Source organism: Pristiophorus japonicus, chromosome 5 (assembly GCF_044704955.1).
Source record: "Pristiophorus japonicus isolate sPriJap1 chromosome 5, sPriJap1.hap1, whole genome shotgun sequence".
NCBI classification, from domain to species: domain Eukaryota; kingdom Metazoa; phylum Chordata; class Chondrichthyes; family Pristiophoridae; genus Pristiophorus; species Pristiophorus japonicus.
In genome coordinates this window covers 134,350,722-134,368,128 of record NC_091981.1, presented here as the reverse complement: position 1 = coordinate 134,368,128, position 17,407 = coordinate 134,350,722, and the positions used below count along the sequence as shown (strand labels likewise).

Here is a 17,407-nt window from a genome sequence, read left to right as displayed (position 1 = left end):
GAGGCCAAATTCTGGCAAATATGTGGCTGGTAACAGCTAATTTTTGTTTCCCTATTTGCTCTAAAGCTCTAAACTCTCCCTCCTTTCTCCCAAAGCAGCCACACCACACCTAGACATGCCTTCAGCCCCTCTCAGCTCCCCCTCTCTCTGTCTCCTCTTCTGCGCATGTCATGATGACCCTTGACCTCCTGAATCGTGGGCATTGAGTGTTGCCATGCCATTGCTAAGAATGGTGACATTTTACGACAGAAGGTCAGAGAAATTTAATGCTAACGCCCATTTCATATCGCTCGCAGTAACATCCAATTTCAAAAATGGAGACTAGGTGCTTTGAGAATGGGCGAGAAGCTGGCGATCTAAAAACCCTTTTTTTACCACCCATGCCGGAAATAACGTCTATTTTTGGGCGATCTGCACAAAATTGTAAAATCTAGCCCCATGTCAAGTAACCGATGACATTTAGTGCTCCTGCGGCCATTTCCTCCTCCTCTGTGAAGGCAGCAGGCCCAAGTACTTTACCGCATGGCACTCCAAGTGTCTCAATGCTGGCGCCAACCCCACGGAGATTGGTTCAACGCAGCAGGACTGCTCTACGATCGGCAGATCTCAGCGGGGACATGGTTCATTTGTTTAGGAGGAGTGTTGGCATAGGTCAGCAGATCCTCCAGACAATGGGAAGCATATCACAACAGCTGGCCACAATATCCGCGACCATGACAGAGTACGTGCCGTGGATGGCAGTGGCCCTGGAGATGATACCAGTGTTACCAGTGTTCCCGGAATGCGGCACTGAACCCCAAGGTGCTGCACCCCCATTGCTAACGACACATGCGAGCCAGGAGGAAGCTCTTGCTTCTGGCTCGGAGGATGTTCCCTCCTCCGGAACATCCTCTCCAGCGTCCGGCCAATCAGCGGATCTGCCATCATCCCCCACAATGAAGCAATACCTGAGGAGCACTGCGGCAAGGCAGCTTGGAGTCGGGAGGGGAAGGGGAAGGGGTAGAGGTGGGGAGAAGATGCGGGGAGAAAAGGAAAGTGAGGTGCATGGCCGCAGGAATTGGAGTTGTGACAGTATTGATGTTGCTTTTGTTGCTCGTGAATAAATGTTGGGAGGTTTGGGGGGAGGGGGGATACCTTTTTTAGTTGAAATTGTGTTATTTGTGTTAGTTGTCTTATTGGAAATTTTAAAAATTTAATAAATGACATAAATGTTATAATTTTGTTTTAGGGTGGGGTGGGGGTGGGGTGTTTTTTAGAGTTATAATAATGAATTTATTCAAATATTATCATCAAATTTAACATAACATTGTTGCGCATTTTCTCAGATAGCTGTACCGTTAAACACTGGTGATTCCTTAACATGAAAGGGGAGAATTAAACGTATCTTGAACCAACTTTGACTTTAACTGTCACCAAGGTAATGCACACCATTCATGTATGAGCTGCAGACACAGCAGTCTTGCAGATTTGTAAATACCACCAACGTTATTTCAAGCAAAGCGCTCATTTATGAGCTGCTGACATAAGAGTCCTGCAGCTATGTAGTCACCATGGGCCCTTTTCTGCGGTCTACAGGGGGGGGCGCGGGCATGGTTTCATTGTCAGCCTGATTTTCTACCCCGAGGTCATTGTTCATCCTCTTGTCCTCCTCTTCCTCTCCCTCCTGATGTGGACCGGCAGTCCCTTCTGGCAATTCTTGTGCCCTCTTGATAGCCAAGTTGTGCAGCATGCAGCACACCACCACGAATTGAGCTAACCGCTCAAGGTGGTATTATAACTCGCCTCCTGAGTGGTCCAGGCATCTAAAGCACTGCTTGAGTTCTCCAATGGTCTTCTCGACGATGTTGTGTGTGGCTATGTGGCTCTCATCGTATTGCTTCTCGGCTTTTGTCTGGGTGTTACGCAGAGGGAGTCATCAGCCAGGTGGCAAGACCATATCCTTTGTCACCAAGCATCCAGCATTGACTTTGTGGCTGACTGGTAAACATGGCAGATACAGCGCTCTCATGCAGGATGTGAACATCATGGATGCTGCCCTGAAATTTTGCATTTACTACCATTATAATTTGCTTGTGGTCGACAACGAGTTGCACATACATGGCGTGGAATCCCTTTCGGTTCCGAAAAACCTCTGCATCCTGAAAAGGTGCCCACATGGTGATGTGTGTACAGTTTATTGCTCCCTGCACCTTAGGGAAGTTTGCTATTCTGGAGAATCCTAGAGCCCTTTCAATTTGTGCCTCCCTGGTCATAGGGAAGCTGATAAAGTCCATCCTGTGTGCATAAAGGGCTTCAGTCACCTGTCGAATGCAGCAATATGTGGCATGCTGAGATGTAGCACAAATGTCTTCAACTGAGGCCTGAAAGCAACCCAATGCATAGAAGGAAAGTGCCACAGTTACCTTGCTCTCACTGGACAGAGCAGTCCTGATGGTGCTGGTAGGCTGCAGATCTCCCCTAATGGAATGGGAGGCAGTGATTAGTGGTATGCCGCAGGGCTCAGTGCTGGGACCCCAGATATTTACAATATACATCAATGATTTGGATGAAGGAATTGAGTGTAACATCTCCAAGTTTGCAGATGACACTAAACTGGGTGGCGGTGTGAGCTGTGAGGAGGATGCTAAGAGGCTGCAGGGTGACTTGGACAAGTTAGGTGAGTGGGCAAATGCATGGCAGATGAAGTATAATGTGGATAAATGTGAAGTTATCCACTTTGGTGGCAAAAACACGAAGGCAGAATATTATCTGAATGGCGGCAGATTAGGAAAAGGGGAGGTGCAACGAGACCTGGGTGTCATGGTTCATCAGTCATTGAAAGTTGGCATACAGGTACAGCAGGTGGTGAAGAAGGCAAATGTCATGTTGGCCTTCATAGCGAGGGGATTTGAGTATAGGAGCAGGGAGGTCGTACTGCAATTGTACAGGGCCTTGGTGAGGCCTCACCTGGAATATTGTGTACAGTTTTGGTCTCCTAATCTGAGGAAGGACGTTCTTGCTATTGAGGGAGTGCAGCGAAGGTTCACCAGACTGATTCCAGGGATGGCTGGACTGATATATGAGGAGAGACTGGATCAACTGGGCCTTTATACATTGGAGTTTAGAAGGATGAGAGTGGATCTCATAGAAACGTATAAGATTCTGACGGCACAGGTTAGATGCGGGAAGAATGTTCCCGATGTTGGGGAAGTCCAGAATCAGGGGACACAGTCTTAGGATAAGGGGTAGGCCATTTAGGACTGAGATGAGGAGAAACTTCTTCACTCAGAGAGTTGCTAACCTGTGGAATTCCCTGCCGCAGAGAGTTGTTGATGCCAATTCATTGGATGTATTCAAGAGCGAGTTAGATATGGCCCTTACGGCTAAAGGGATCAAGGGGTATGGAGATCAAGTGGGAAAGGGGTACTGAGGTGAATGATCAGCCATGATCTTATTGAATGGTGGTGCAGGCTCGAAGGGCCGAATGGCCTACTCCTGCACCTATTTTCTATGTTTCTATGTTTCTATGTTTCTATGAGCTGGCATATCTCACTGATAACCTCTTTCCGGAAGCGCAGTCTCCTAAGGCACGTGTTATCGGACAAATTCAGGTAAGACTGCTTCGCCCTGTAAGTGCGTCGGGTGTAAGTTTTCGTCCTCCTCAGCAGTCTGCCACCTCTTTGATTGGGCACATAATGCTCTTCATTATACCCTCTGCCATCTCTAGTCTGCAGCATGTGCATATTCATCAAGACAGGCTGAGAAATTACAGGCTGCAATCAGTATTATACCTATTGTTCACAAACAATAAATTTACCAACTAAAACACCTAAAATAAATTCAAATCATCCACAGTATGATAAGATGTTTGTTCAGATTTTCAAATCACCTTAAAATAACTGCACATTACACCAAAACTCCCCAGAACTTGAAGCAGCCTTTTATATGAAATGTCCTCCAATTTACAAAATGGCGTCCATACCGCTGGGTCAAGGTCAGGTGAGAGCAACTTTTATTCAGCGATTTTTTCGGCGAGCAATACTTTCGGCAATATGTGGGCGAGATGCCACAAGGAACACTCGCCAATACTATGGGCGTTAGTTTTGGCTATTCTGACCTTTACGGCAAAAAAAAATGGGCGGGCGGTATTTTTAATTCTCGCCATTATCTAAATGCTGAAAGTAACCCTGGGCGATAAGTGATCGATAAATGGTCCATTTTTTGCGAAATGGGCGATATCTGGGCGGTATACCTCATCTCAGCATTAAAATGAACGTTAGCCCATACTGAAAGAAAAGATAGTTGAGATATTGGATGGGATAAAAATTGATAAGTAGTAGAAAGGCTGACTGTACTTAAAGTAAATAAGTCACCAGGACCAGATGGGATGCATCCTAGGATGCTGAGGGAAGTAAAGATGGAAATTGTGGAGGTACTGGCCATAATCTTCCAATCCTCCTTGGATACCGGGCTGGTGCCAGAAGACTGGAGCATTACAAAAGTTACAACCTTGCTCAAAAAAGAGTGTAAGGATAAACCCAGCAACTACAGACCAGTCAGTTTAACCTCAGTAGTGGGAAAGCTTTCAGAAACAAAAATCAGGGATTAATAGTCACTTCGATAATATGGATTAATTAAGGAAAGCCAGCATGGATTTCTCAAAAACAAATCATGTTTAACTGACTTGATTGAGTTTTTTGATGAGTTAACAGAGAGGGTTGATGAGGGCAATGCGATTAATGTGGGTGACATCGACTTCCAAATGGCATTTAATAAAGTGCCACATTATAGGCTTGCCAGCATAGTTGCAGCCCATGGAATAAAAGGGACAGTGGCAGCATGGAAATGAAATTGGCTAAGTGACAGGAAGCAGAGAGTAGTGGTGAACGGTTGTTTTTCGGACTAGAGGAAGGTACACAGTGGTGTTCCCCAGGGATCGGTACCAGGACCACTGCTTTTCTTGATGTATATTAACGACTAAGGGCTAGAACCTCTACTTTTTTTCTCTGCTTAGCACCCACTTAACGCACATTTTACCGCTGAAATGACGTATAACGCCCATATATCGCCCATTTTGGCACAAAATGGAAACTGACGGGCATTTTTCGGAAACTTATCGCCATGTTACTTTCCCCATGTGCTTAACGGCAAGAAAAAATATTACTGCCCGCCCACTTTTTTGGGGCGGAATCAGCAGAATGGGCGAATTCAACGCCCATAATATCGGCCAGCGTTATTTTCCGCATGGAATTAACGCCGAGATTCAATATTAATGCCCGCCTACTGTTTTTTGTTGTAAAGAGCATATTTACCCAAACTAGCAGCCACGGAGATCGGCCATCGTCAATTTCACCACCTCACACACATTTCGCCCACAATATCGCTCACTGAAAAATCCATCCACAAAAAGTGGAACTAACCGGAACGAATCACAGCGGTATAGATGCCATGTTGTAGATCACATGGTGCATCCTTTAAAAGGCTGCTGTGCTTCAACCTCGACGGGGTTCAGATGTACTCTGCAGGTTATTGGAGTTGATGTGAATATCTCTAGAAACATCTTGACCACACTGTCACCGATTGGAATTGAAGAGGTGTGTTCGTCGGGACATTCCTTGTTTGTGAACAATCGGTGGAAAACAGAGAGCTACTGCAATGGGGCCTTTCTCACCCTCTCTTAGTGACCAAATACATGCAGCAGACTCGACATCGCCGAAGGAACGCTCCACTGCATTATGTGCCCAATGTGCGAAGTGACAGACAAAAGAGGAGGACCAGATGTTACACCCCCTCGCAAGTACAAGGAGAAGCATTCTTGCCCAACTTACCCAACACCACCTGCCTTCGGAGACTGCATTTCCACAAAGAGGTTATCACTGAGGTATGCCAGCTGATAAGGGCAGATCTGCAGGCTGCCAGCACCATCAGAACTGCACTGTCCGTCGATGTCAAAGTCACTGTGACACTGTCGTTCTATGCCTCGGGTTCTTTTCAGGCCACAGCTGGCAACATTTGCGGACTTTCTCAGCATGTCACACATTGCTACATTAGACAGGTCACTGAAGCCCTGTACACATGCAGGAGGGACTTGATCAGCTTCCCTATGACCAGGGAGGCACAGAGTGAGAGGGCTCTAGCTTTCTCCAGAATTGCAAACTTCCCCAAGGTGCAGGGAGCAATAGACTGTACGCATATCACGATGCGAGCACCTTTTCAGGATGCTGAGGTTTTCAGGAACCGCAAGGGATTTCATTCCCTGAATGTCCAGCTGGTTGTCGACAACCAGCAAATTATACTGGCAGTGAATGCTCAATTTCCGGGCAGCATCCATGATGCTCACATCCTGCGTGAGAGCACTGTATCTGACTTGTTTAACAATGAGCCACAAGGTCAATGCTGCATGTTTGGGGACAAAGGCTACGGCCTCGCCACCTGGCTGATGACTCCCCTGCGTGACACCCACACTGAGGCCGAGAGGCTATGCAATGAGAGTCACAGAGCAACTCGCAATATTGTGGAGAAAACCATTGGAGTGTTGAAGCAGCGCTTTAGATGTCTGGATCACTCAGGAGGCAAGCTCCAATACCACCCTGAGCAGCTAGCTCAATTCGTGATGGTGTGCTCCATGCTACGCAACTTGGCTATCAGGAGGGGACAAGAATTGCCCGATGAGTCTGACATCCTCCTCACCAGAGAGAGGAAGAGAGCCAGACAATCAGGCTAATGCTGAAGCCATGCCCCCGCCCCCCCTGTAGACCGCATGAAAGGGCCCATGGTGGCATGATAGCTGCAAGAGTGTTATGTCAGGAGCTCATCAATGATTGCTTTGCCTGAAAGAACGTTGGTGTTATTTACAAGGCTGGGTGTGCAGTTCATACATCAATGGTGGGCATCATCTTGGTGACAGTTAAAGTTTAAGTTGATTGAAGTTAAGTGTAATTATACCCTTAGATGTTAAGGCATCACCAGCGTGTAATGGTGCAGCTATCTGAGCCAATGTGCTTCAAGATTTTGTTCAATAAAAAACATTTAAACCGAACATTAGTCTGAAATCATCAGTATATCTGTACAAACCAAACCTTCCCCCCCCCACCGCTCACTGCTTCTTCTCCCAACCTCTACCCCTTCCCCTTCCCCTCCTGACTCCAAGCCACCTGGCCGAGGAGGTCCTCAGGCGATGCTTCTTTGGCATGGGGGTTGATGGCCGAAGCGCTGCTTGGACGGATACGGGAGAGGACGGTCCCGAGTTGGGAGCATGCTCCGAGCCATAAGCAAGATGTTGCTGCTGGCTCTTGTGTGGTTGACAATGAGTGTGCATCACCTTGGGGTGCAGTGCGGCACTCCGGGACCACTGGGAGCCCTCTGCCACCAGTGTTCCTGGCTACCAGCTCCAGGGCCTCCTCCATCCCTTCCATGTTATTTCTTATTTGTTGGACAACAACTCGGTGCCAATTATGTTCTTGGTGCTTAGTAGACTTTTTGCTGCTGGTGAATCTTCGTCGTTCCTCCTACAACAGCCAAACAACACACACCACAGCCACACACGCTTTCAGTGCCTCTGAGCTCTCTCTCTCTCTCTGTCTCCTCTTCTGCGCATGTCATGATGACCCTTAGCCTCCAGAATTGCGGGAAACGAGCGTTTCCATGCCGTTGCTAAGGATAGCCACACTTTGCGGCAGAAGGTCAGAAAAATTTAATGCTCCCGCCCATTTCATATCGCTTGTGGTAACGCCCATTTTCAAAAATGTAAACTAGGTGTTTTGAGAATGGGTGAGAAGCCGGTGATCTGAAAACCCTTTTTTAACGCCCACGCCAGAAATAACCCCCATTTTTGGGTGATAAGCACAAAAGTGGAGGTTCTAGCCCTAAGACTTGGGTGTACAGGGCACAATTTCAAAATTTGCAGATGACACAAAACTTGGAAATATATTGAACAATGAGAAGGATAGTGATAAGCTTCAAGAAGACATAGACAAGCTGCTGGAATGGGTGGACACGTGGCAGATTAAATTTAATGCAGTAAAGTGAGAAATTATATATTTTGGTAGGAAGAATATGGATAGGCAATATAAACTAAAAGGCATAATCCTAAAGGGGGTGCAAGAACAGAGAGACCTAATGGGTATATGTGCATAAATCATTGAAGGTGGCAGTGCAGGTTGAGAAAGCGGTTTAAAAAGCATACGGGATCCTGGGTTTCATAAACAGAGGCATAGAGTACAAAAGCAAGGAAGTTAAGACAAACCTTGATAAAACACTGGTTTGTCCTCAACAGGAGAATTGTGTCCAAATTTTTTTTTATTCGTTCATTGGATGTGGGTGTCACTGGCAAGGCCAGCATTTATTGCCCATCCCTAATTGCGTTGGGAAGATGTGTGGTGGGCTGCCTTCTTGAACCGCTGCAGTCCATGTGGTGAAGGTACTCCCACAGTGAGTTATGGAGGAAGTTCTAAGAGTTTGACCCAGCAATGATAAAGGAATGGCAAAATACTTCCAAGTCAAGCTGGTGTGTGATTTGGAGGGGAACGTGGAGGCGATGGTATTTCCATGCGCCTGCTGCCCTTGTCCTTCTAGGTGATAGAGGTTGCAGATTTGGGAGGTGCTGCCAAGGAAGCTGTGGTGAGTTGCTCCAATGCACCTTGCAGATGGTACACACTACAGCTACGATACGCCGGTAGTGGAGGGAGTGAATGTTTAAGGTGGTGGTTGGGGTGCCAATCAAGGGGGCTGCACTCTTTGTCCTGGATACTGTCGAGCTTCTTGAGTGTTGCACTCATCCAGGCCAGAATCGAGTATTCCATCATACTCTTGACTTGTGCCTAGTAGATGGTGGAACAGCTTTGGGGAGTCAGGAGGTGAGACACTCACCACAGAATACCCAAGCTCTGACCTGCTCTTATTACCACAGTATTTATGTGGCTGGTGCAGTTAAGTTTTTGGTCAATGCTGACCCCAAGGATGTTGATGGTGGGGCATTCAGTGATGGTAATGCCATTGAATATCAAGGTGTGGTGGTTAAGCTCTCGCTTGTTGTAGATAGTTATTGCCTGGCACTTGTATGGTGAGAATTTACTTGCCACTGATCAGCCCAAGCCTGAATGTCATCCAGTCTTGCTGCATGTGGGCACGGACTGCTGCATTATCTGAGTTGTGAATGGCACTAGACACTGTGCAATTATCAGCGAACATCGCCACTTCTGACATAATGATGGTGGAATGGTCATTGATGAAGCAGCTAAAGACGGTTGGAGCTCGGTCGCTGCGCTGAGGGACTCTTGCAATTATGTCCTGGCACTGTGATGATTGACCTCCAACAACCACAACCATCTTCCTTTGTGCTAGTTATGACTCCAGCCAGTGGAGAATTTTCCCCGTGATTCCCATTGATTTTAATTTTACGTGGGCTCCTTGAGGTCACACTCGGTCAAATGCTGTCTTGATGTCAAGAGCAGTCACTCTCACCTCACTTCCGGAATTCAGCTCTTTTGTCCATGTTTGGACCAAGGTTGGAGCTGAGAGGTCCTGGCGGTACCCAAACTGGGCATCGGTGAGCAGGTTATTGGTGAGTAAGTGTAGCTTGATAGCACTGTCGACGACTCTGTCCATCACTTTGCTAATGATTGAGAGTAGACTGATGGGGTGGTAATTGGCCAGATTGGACTTGTTCTGCTTTTTGTGGACAGGCTATCCATGCTAATATATTACCCCCAACTCCGTGAGCTCTTACCTTGTGCAGTAAACTTTTATGGGGTACCTTAATGAATGCCTTCTGGAAATCCAAATACACTCCCATCTACTGGTTCCCCTTTATCCACCCTGCTCATTACATCCTCAAAGAACACGAACAAATTTGTCAAACACGATTTCTCTTTCATAAAAGTAATTCTGCTTGACTGTATTATGATTTTCTAAATGTCCTGCTACTACTTCCTTAATAATGGACTCCAGGTATTTTCCAAATGACAGATGTTAGGCTAACTGGTCTATAGTTTCCTGCTTTCTGTCTCCCTCCTTTCTTAAATAGGGCTGTTACATTTGCTGCTTTCCAATCCACTGGGACCTCTCCAGAATCCAGGGAATTCTGGTATATTATAACCAATGCATCCACTATCCCTGCAGCCACTTATTTTCAGATCTAATTGGCTGAAGACTGGCTTCTCTGATGGTGGGGACCTCAGGAGGATGCTGATATGGATCATCCACTCGTCACTTCTGGCTGAGGTTGGTTGCAAACACTTCTTATCTTTTGCAATCACTTGATGGACTCCACCATCATTGAGGATGGGGCTAACAATGGAGCCTCCTCCTCCTGTTAGTTGTTAAATAGTCCACCATCATTCATGACTGGATGTGTCAGGAATGCAGAGCTTTGATCTGATCCGTTGATTGTGGGATCACTTAGCCCTTTCTATGGCATGCTCCTTCCGGTTTTTGGCATGCATGTAGTCCTGTGTTGCAGCTTCCCTAGGGTGGCACCTCATTGTTAGGTGTGCCTGGTACTGCTCCTGACATGCTCTTCTACACTCCTCATTGAATCAGGATCTGGGCACCCCACTTTAGGAAGGATTTGAAGGCCTTAGAGAGGGTGCGTTAAGATTTACATGAATGGTTCCAGGGATGAGGGACTTCAGTTACCTGGATAGAGTGGAAAAGCTGGGGTGTGAGAGGGGTGTCTCCTTAGAGCAGAGAAGTTTGAGAGGAGATTTGATGAAGGTGTTCAAAATCATGAGGGCTCTAGACAGAGTAGATAGAGAGAAATTGTTTCCATTGGCGGAAGGGCCGAGAACCAGAGGACACAGATTTAAGGTGATTGGAAGAAGAACCAAAGGCGACAGAGGAAAAACATTTTTACACAGAGTGGTTAGGATCTGGAATTCACTGCCAGAAAGGGTAATGGAGGCAGATGCAATTGTGGCTTTCAAAAGGGAATTGAATAAATTTATGAAGGAAAATTATTTTTACGGCTACGAACAAAGGGTGGGGGAGTGAGACTAGCTGAGGTGCTCTTGCAGAGAGCCGGCACAGGTTTGACAGGCCAAATGGCCTCCTTCTGTGCTGTAACCATTCTATGGCCCCAAGTTTCCACATGATTTGCTCCTGATTTTTTGGAGCAACTGGTGTAGAACGGAATATCTTAGAAATCGGAATTCTCCACATTTAGTTTGCTCCAGTTCTAGTCAGTTAGAACAGTTTCACTTTGGAACAGAATTTTTTTTTCAAAAGGGGGTGTGTCCGGCCACTTACGCCTGATTTCAAAGTTTCGTGAGTGAAAACTTACTCCAAACTAACTTAGAATGGAGTAAGTGAAGATCTTTGTACGCTCGAAAAAACCTTGTCTACACTTTAGAAAATCATGCATAGGTTACAAATTCGGCGTAGGGAACGAGGTGGGGAGGGGGAAGGGAAGTCATTAAATTCTACAATCAATCCTTAGTTATACTTATACAAATATTATACAAATAAATCCAACCTGAATAAAAATTTATAAGCAAAGAAAAGATTAAATAAACCATGTTCCTACCTGTGTGAAAGTGCTTCAGGCAGGCCTTTCATGTTGGAGACAGGCAGCGGTGTGGCGTCAGTGTCTCGACGGCAGCGGCAGCAAGCTTCGAGCTGAGCTGCAGTGCTTGAGGCAGGCCTTCATTCTCTTCGTGGCTGACCGCAAAGAAGCAGCACCGGACGGACCCGAGGCCATTCGGCCATGAGATATCAGCGGCGTCAGTGGCTGGCCGGCAGCCAAAGAATCAACACCTGACACATGCAGCTCTTTATGGTGCTTGAGGCTATTCGGCCACGCTTTAGGGGAGGCGTCAGTGGCTTGACGGCAGCCAAAGATACAGCAGCAGCCTTCGAGCTGTGAGGGGGACTGAGGCCATTTGGACAGGGAGAGGCAGCCACATCGACAGTTTTATATTTAAATTTGCAGAATGGATGCTGCACAGTCAACACCACGTATTATTGCAAAGTTGAATTGGCACTCTTATTTCTCCAAACACACAGTCCTTAATTTGCATGCACCAATGCAGCACCGGTTCTGCAGGTTTAGCAGTGAAAAGCTGAACTCACTGATTTCAGCAGGTGATTTATTCAGCAGTGCTGCTAAAAGCACTCCCTCACACACAGAAATATCAAAAAAAATTAAATTACAAGCCTTTGCAGGGGTCCAAGAAACAAATCTTCACTTTTTCTGCAGTATTTTAAAAAATGGGCGACTGCCAATGTTTGAGTGAGACTGCGCGTGCGTGCACGCTCCAACGCGCATGCGCAGGGTTGCCGGCATCACAAAGGCTAATTTAAATTGTACCCGCCCCCTGCTACTTAGAAAATCGGCGCGAGTGTTAGGCTACGCCCCCTGCTGCGAAGAGCGCGCCGCACCAAGCAGACATCAAGCTCCAAGGAGCTCGAGAATATCGGACTTTTTTTTAGGCGCAGTTTTTGGCGCGAAAAACAGGCGCCCAGCTCGGAGGTGCGCCGTTTTCGCCGCGAGACGAAACTTGGGGCCTTTGATTCTATGAAACAAAACATGTCTAACCAAGTTAGAGCAAAAATCGGCAATGCCAAGCAATCTTGAGTAATGCAGCAAAAATAGTAGAATATACGTCAGAACATAGTGATCAGATTTTATACTGTTCTGGTCAGACCACATCTTGAATATTGGTCTCGATATTTAAAGGGGCCATGAAGAGGGCGGGGTGGTGGTGGGGGGGGCGGGGGGGGGGTGGTGGGATGGGGGGGCAGGTGTAGATTTCCAGAAGATAAATCCAGAAGTAATGGTTACCCAGATGTTCAGCTGAAGTTAACAGGACATCACGCAGGAGAAATCGCGGAGGAGATCACGGGTGAGGAAAGATCACGGATGCGGGAGATCGAAGACGAGCTTTCCAGATGCAAACTGGAGGGGGGAGATCGTGCAGGTTCAGGTGGGAGATGGGGTGATTGGCCGATTGCGGGATCTGCAAAGAGGTTTGCTTGTTGGGCATGGAGGAAACAGCTCTGCTCCTCCTGGCCCACAATTAGTGCTGTAAATGCACATACCTTATGGATCTGGCCCTTCTCTCCTCCTTTTACCTGCCATGTTTCCTGAGCCCTGGGAAACCCAGCTGACATTGGTTAAAAATAAAATCATGTTAAAGTAAAAAGTAAATGTCGAACGTTACTTAAAAATTAAATTGTTGTTCAAACTGGTAAACGTTCATTTTAGGACTGAAATCAGGAAATTCTTCTTCATGCACTGAGTCAACGATATGTAGAATAGACTTCCAGACAGAAAATAAAGGCAAAAACCCTGGAATCATTTATGGAACAAATAGACGCTGGAATGTAAGGACTTCAGGGTCTTTGTGGATGGATGAATAAAATTGAGCTGAATCCTCAGATGAACAGAACCCCAAGAAAGGATGCAAAAGGCAGGAGGCAACAGAGCAGAGTAGCACTGGGGTAAGTGTAAACCACAAGGTGATAGGAAGGGACAATATTTATGAATATAAAGGGACTGCAGGAGGGTCAAAACTAAAAATCATGGTTTAAAAACTAGTATTAAAACACTTTACCTAAACGCACGCAGCATTCAAAACAAAGTAAATGAGTTGACGACACAAGTTATTACAAATGGGTATGATTTGGTGGCCATTACAGAAACGTGGTTGCAGGGTGGCCAAGACTGGGAATTAAATATGCAGGGGTATCTGACAATTTGGAAAGATAGACAAGAAGGGAAAGGAGGTGGGGTAGCTCTATTAATAAAGGATGATATCAGGGCAGTTGTGAGAGACGATATTGGCTCTAATGAACAAAATGTTGAATCATTGTGGGTGGAGATTAGAGATAGTAAGGGGAAAAAGTCACTGATGGACGTAGTTTATAGGCTCCCAAATAATAACTTCATGGTGGGGCGGACAATAATCAAGTGAATAATGGAAAGATGTGAAAAAGGAACGGCAGTAATCATGGGGGATTTTAACCTACATATCGATTGGTCAAATCAAATCGCACGGGGTAGCCTTGAGGAGGAATTCATAGAATGCATACGGGATTGTTTCTTAGAACAGCAGGTTACAGAACCTACAAGGGAGCAAACCATCTTAGATCTGGTCCTGTGTAATGGGACAGGAACAATAAACAATCTCCGAGTAAAAGATCTTCTCGGAATGAGTGATCTCAGTATGGTTGAATTTGTAATACAGATTGAGGGTGAGGAAGTAGTGTCTCAAACGAGCATACTATGCTTAAACAAAGGGGACTACAGCGGGATGAGGGCAGAGTTGGCTAAAGTAGACTGGAAACACAGACTAAACGGTGGCACAATTGAGGAACAGTGGAGGACTTTTAAGGAGCTCTTTCATAGTGCTCAACAAAAATATATTCCAGTGAAAAAGAAGAGCGGTAAGAGAAGGGATAACCAGCCGTGGATAACCAAGGAAATAAAGGAGAGTATCAAATTAAAAACCAATGCATATAAGGTGGCCAAAGTTAGTGGGAAACTAGAAGATTGGGAAAATTTTAAACGACAGCAAAGAATGACTAAGAAAGCAATAAAGAAAGGAAAGATAGATTACGAAAGTAAATTTGTGCAAAACATAAAAACAGATAGTAAAAGCTTTTACTGATATATAAAACGGAAACGAGTGACTAAAGTAAATGTTGGTCCCTTAGAAGATGAGAAGGGGGATTTAATAATGGGAAATATGGAAATGGCTGAGACCTTAAACAATTATTTTGCTTCGGTCTTCACAGTGGAAGACACAAAAACCATGCCAAAAATTGCTGGTCACGGGAATGTGGGAAGAGAGGACCTTGAGACAATCACTATCACTAGGGGGTTAGTGCTGGACAGGCTAATGAATCTCAAGGTAGACAAGTTCCCTGGTCCTGATGAAATGCATCCCAGGGTATTAAAAGAGATGGCGGAAGTTATAGCAGATGCATTCGTTATAATCTACCAAAATTCTCTGGACTCTGGGGAGGTACCAGCGGATTGGAAAGCAGCTAATGTAACGCCTCTGTTTAAAAAAGGGGGCAGGCAAAAGGCAGGTAACTATCGGCCGGTTAGTTTAACATCTGTAGTGGGGAAAATGCTTGAAGCTATCAATAAGGAAGAAATAGTGGGACATCTAGATAGGAATAGTGCAATCAAGCAGACGCAACATGGATTCATGAAGGGGAAATCATGTATAACTAATTTACTGGAATTCTTTGAGGATATAACGAGCATGGTAGATAGAGGTGTACCGATGGATGTGGTGTATTTAGATTTTCAAAAGGCATTCGATAAGGTGCCACACAAAAGGTTACTGCAGAAGATAAAGGTACGCGGAGTCAGAGGAAATGTATTAGCATGGATCGAGAATTGGCTGGCTAACAGAAAGCAGAGAGTCGGGATAAATGGGTCCTTTTCGGGTTGGAAATCGGTGGTTAGTGGTGTGCCACAGGGATCGGTGCTGGGACCACAACTGTTTACAATATACATAGATGACCTGGAAGAGGGGAAAGAGTGTAGTGTAACAAAATTTGCAGATGACACAAAGATTAGTGGGAAAGCGGGTTGGGTAGAGGACACAGAGAGGCTGCAAAGAGATTTCGATAGGTTAAGCGAATGGGCTAAGGTTTGGCAGATGGAATACATTGTCGGAAAATGTGAGGTCATCCACCTTGGAAAAAAAAACAGTAAAAGGGAATATTATTTGAATGGGGAGAAATTACAACATGCTGCGGTGCAGAGGGACCTGGGGGTCCTTGTGCATGAATCCCAAAAAGTTAGTTTGCAGGTGCAGCAGGTAATCAGGAAGGCGAATGGAATGTTGGCCTTCATTGCGAGAGGGATGGAGTACAAAAGCAGGGAGGTCCTGCTGCAACTGTACAGGGTATTGGTGAGGCCGCACCTGGAGTACTGCATGCAGTTTTGGTCACCTTACTTAAGGAAGTATATACTAACTTTGGAGGGGGTACAGAGATGATTCACTCGGCTGATTCCGGAGATGAGGGGGTTACCTTATGATGATAGATTGAGTAGACTGGGTCTTTACTCGTTGGAGTTCAGAAGGATGAGGGTTTCTATAACATTTAAAATAATGAAAGGGATAGACAAGATAGAGGCAGAGAGGTTGTTTCCACTGGTCGGGGAGACTAGAACTAGGGGGCACAGCCTCAAAATACCGGGGAGCCAATTTAAAACCGAGTTGAGAAGGAATTTCTTCTCCCAGAGGGTTGTTAATCTGTGGAATTCTGTGCCCAGGGAAGCAGTTGAGGCTAGCTCATTGAATGTATTCAAATCACAGATAGATAGATTTTTAACCAATAAGGAAATTAAGGGTTATGGAGAGCGGGCGGGTCAGTGGAGCTGAGTCCACGGCCAGATCAGCCATGACCTTGTTGAGTGGCGGAGCAGGCTCGAGGGGCTAGATGGCCTGCTCCTGTTCCTAATTCTTATGTTCTTATGTTCTCCCTCATCTGTAATTCGTTTGTGAATCTTATGGAAAAAAGTTGACACGTAACTAAGACGATTGAATTTAAATATGTGCAGGTTAGTTCATGTTGGTTCTTATTACCATCTTATCTTATATCAAAACAGATTTTGGTGTCACTTACCAGTAAGGAATTGAAAGCTTATGCCAAGGCAGGTGCTGTGACTGAAGAAGTTCTGATGGCAATAAGGACTGTCTTTGCATTTAATGGACAACAAAAAGCACTAGCAAAGTAAGTTTCATTCCGATCCTCCGCTAAATGTCAAACACACCACAGAAGTCGTCATATCATTCAGTCGGGTCTATCAGTGGCTGATTACAGGTCACCACTGCTGTCTCCTGTCAATCAATCTATAGAGCCTGCTCAATGTTAGAAAAAGTAGCCAAGTACAAGGGAGAAACTTGAAACAATAAAAATCTCAGACAAGTAGGATTTTAAAGACATTTCTAGTGTAATTCATTGTAATGAATAGTTGAGAGATGATTCTAGAAGCAATGACCTGGGAGAATGTAAATATAAATTTCAAATATAAATGTTACATGGAACTGGCAAATGAATTGTTTTGACAATGAATTAGCACTGTGTTATGGTGGAATGTAAAAATGTTAAGAATCTCAAACCCAAACCCAACCCGCTTCAAATGAGGGGGCGGGCAACCAATGCGCTCCCAGGAGGCGAGTCACTTATTTCAATATTTTAATGAGTCTGCGTACCTCAGATTTTATCTCCAATTTAAATTTAATCCTGGTCGGTCGGGTTTCCTGGGTCTCAGGAAACCTGGGAGCTAAAGAGAGGTGAGGTCTGCTGCGTCGAACATTTAAGTGCCTTTCCAGTACGCATTGTGGGCCAGGAGAAACAGCAGTGCTTCTTCCCCACCCCCAGAGTTAACTTGCTCCCCTCCCCACAATCGAACCCCCGCCCCCACAATATCATCAACCTCTCTGCGATCACCGACTGCTCCTGTCTC

General features: G+C 45.6%; 1 pseudogene; it reads left to right on the top strand.

Moving 5' to 3' along the window:
* LOC139264110 (ATP-dependent translocase ABCB1-like) overlaps positions 1 to 17,407 on the top strand; it is a 146,596-nt pseudogene that overhangs the window by 37,488 nt on the left and 91,701 nt on the right.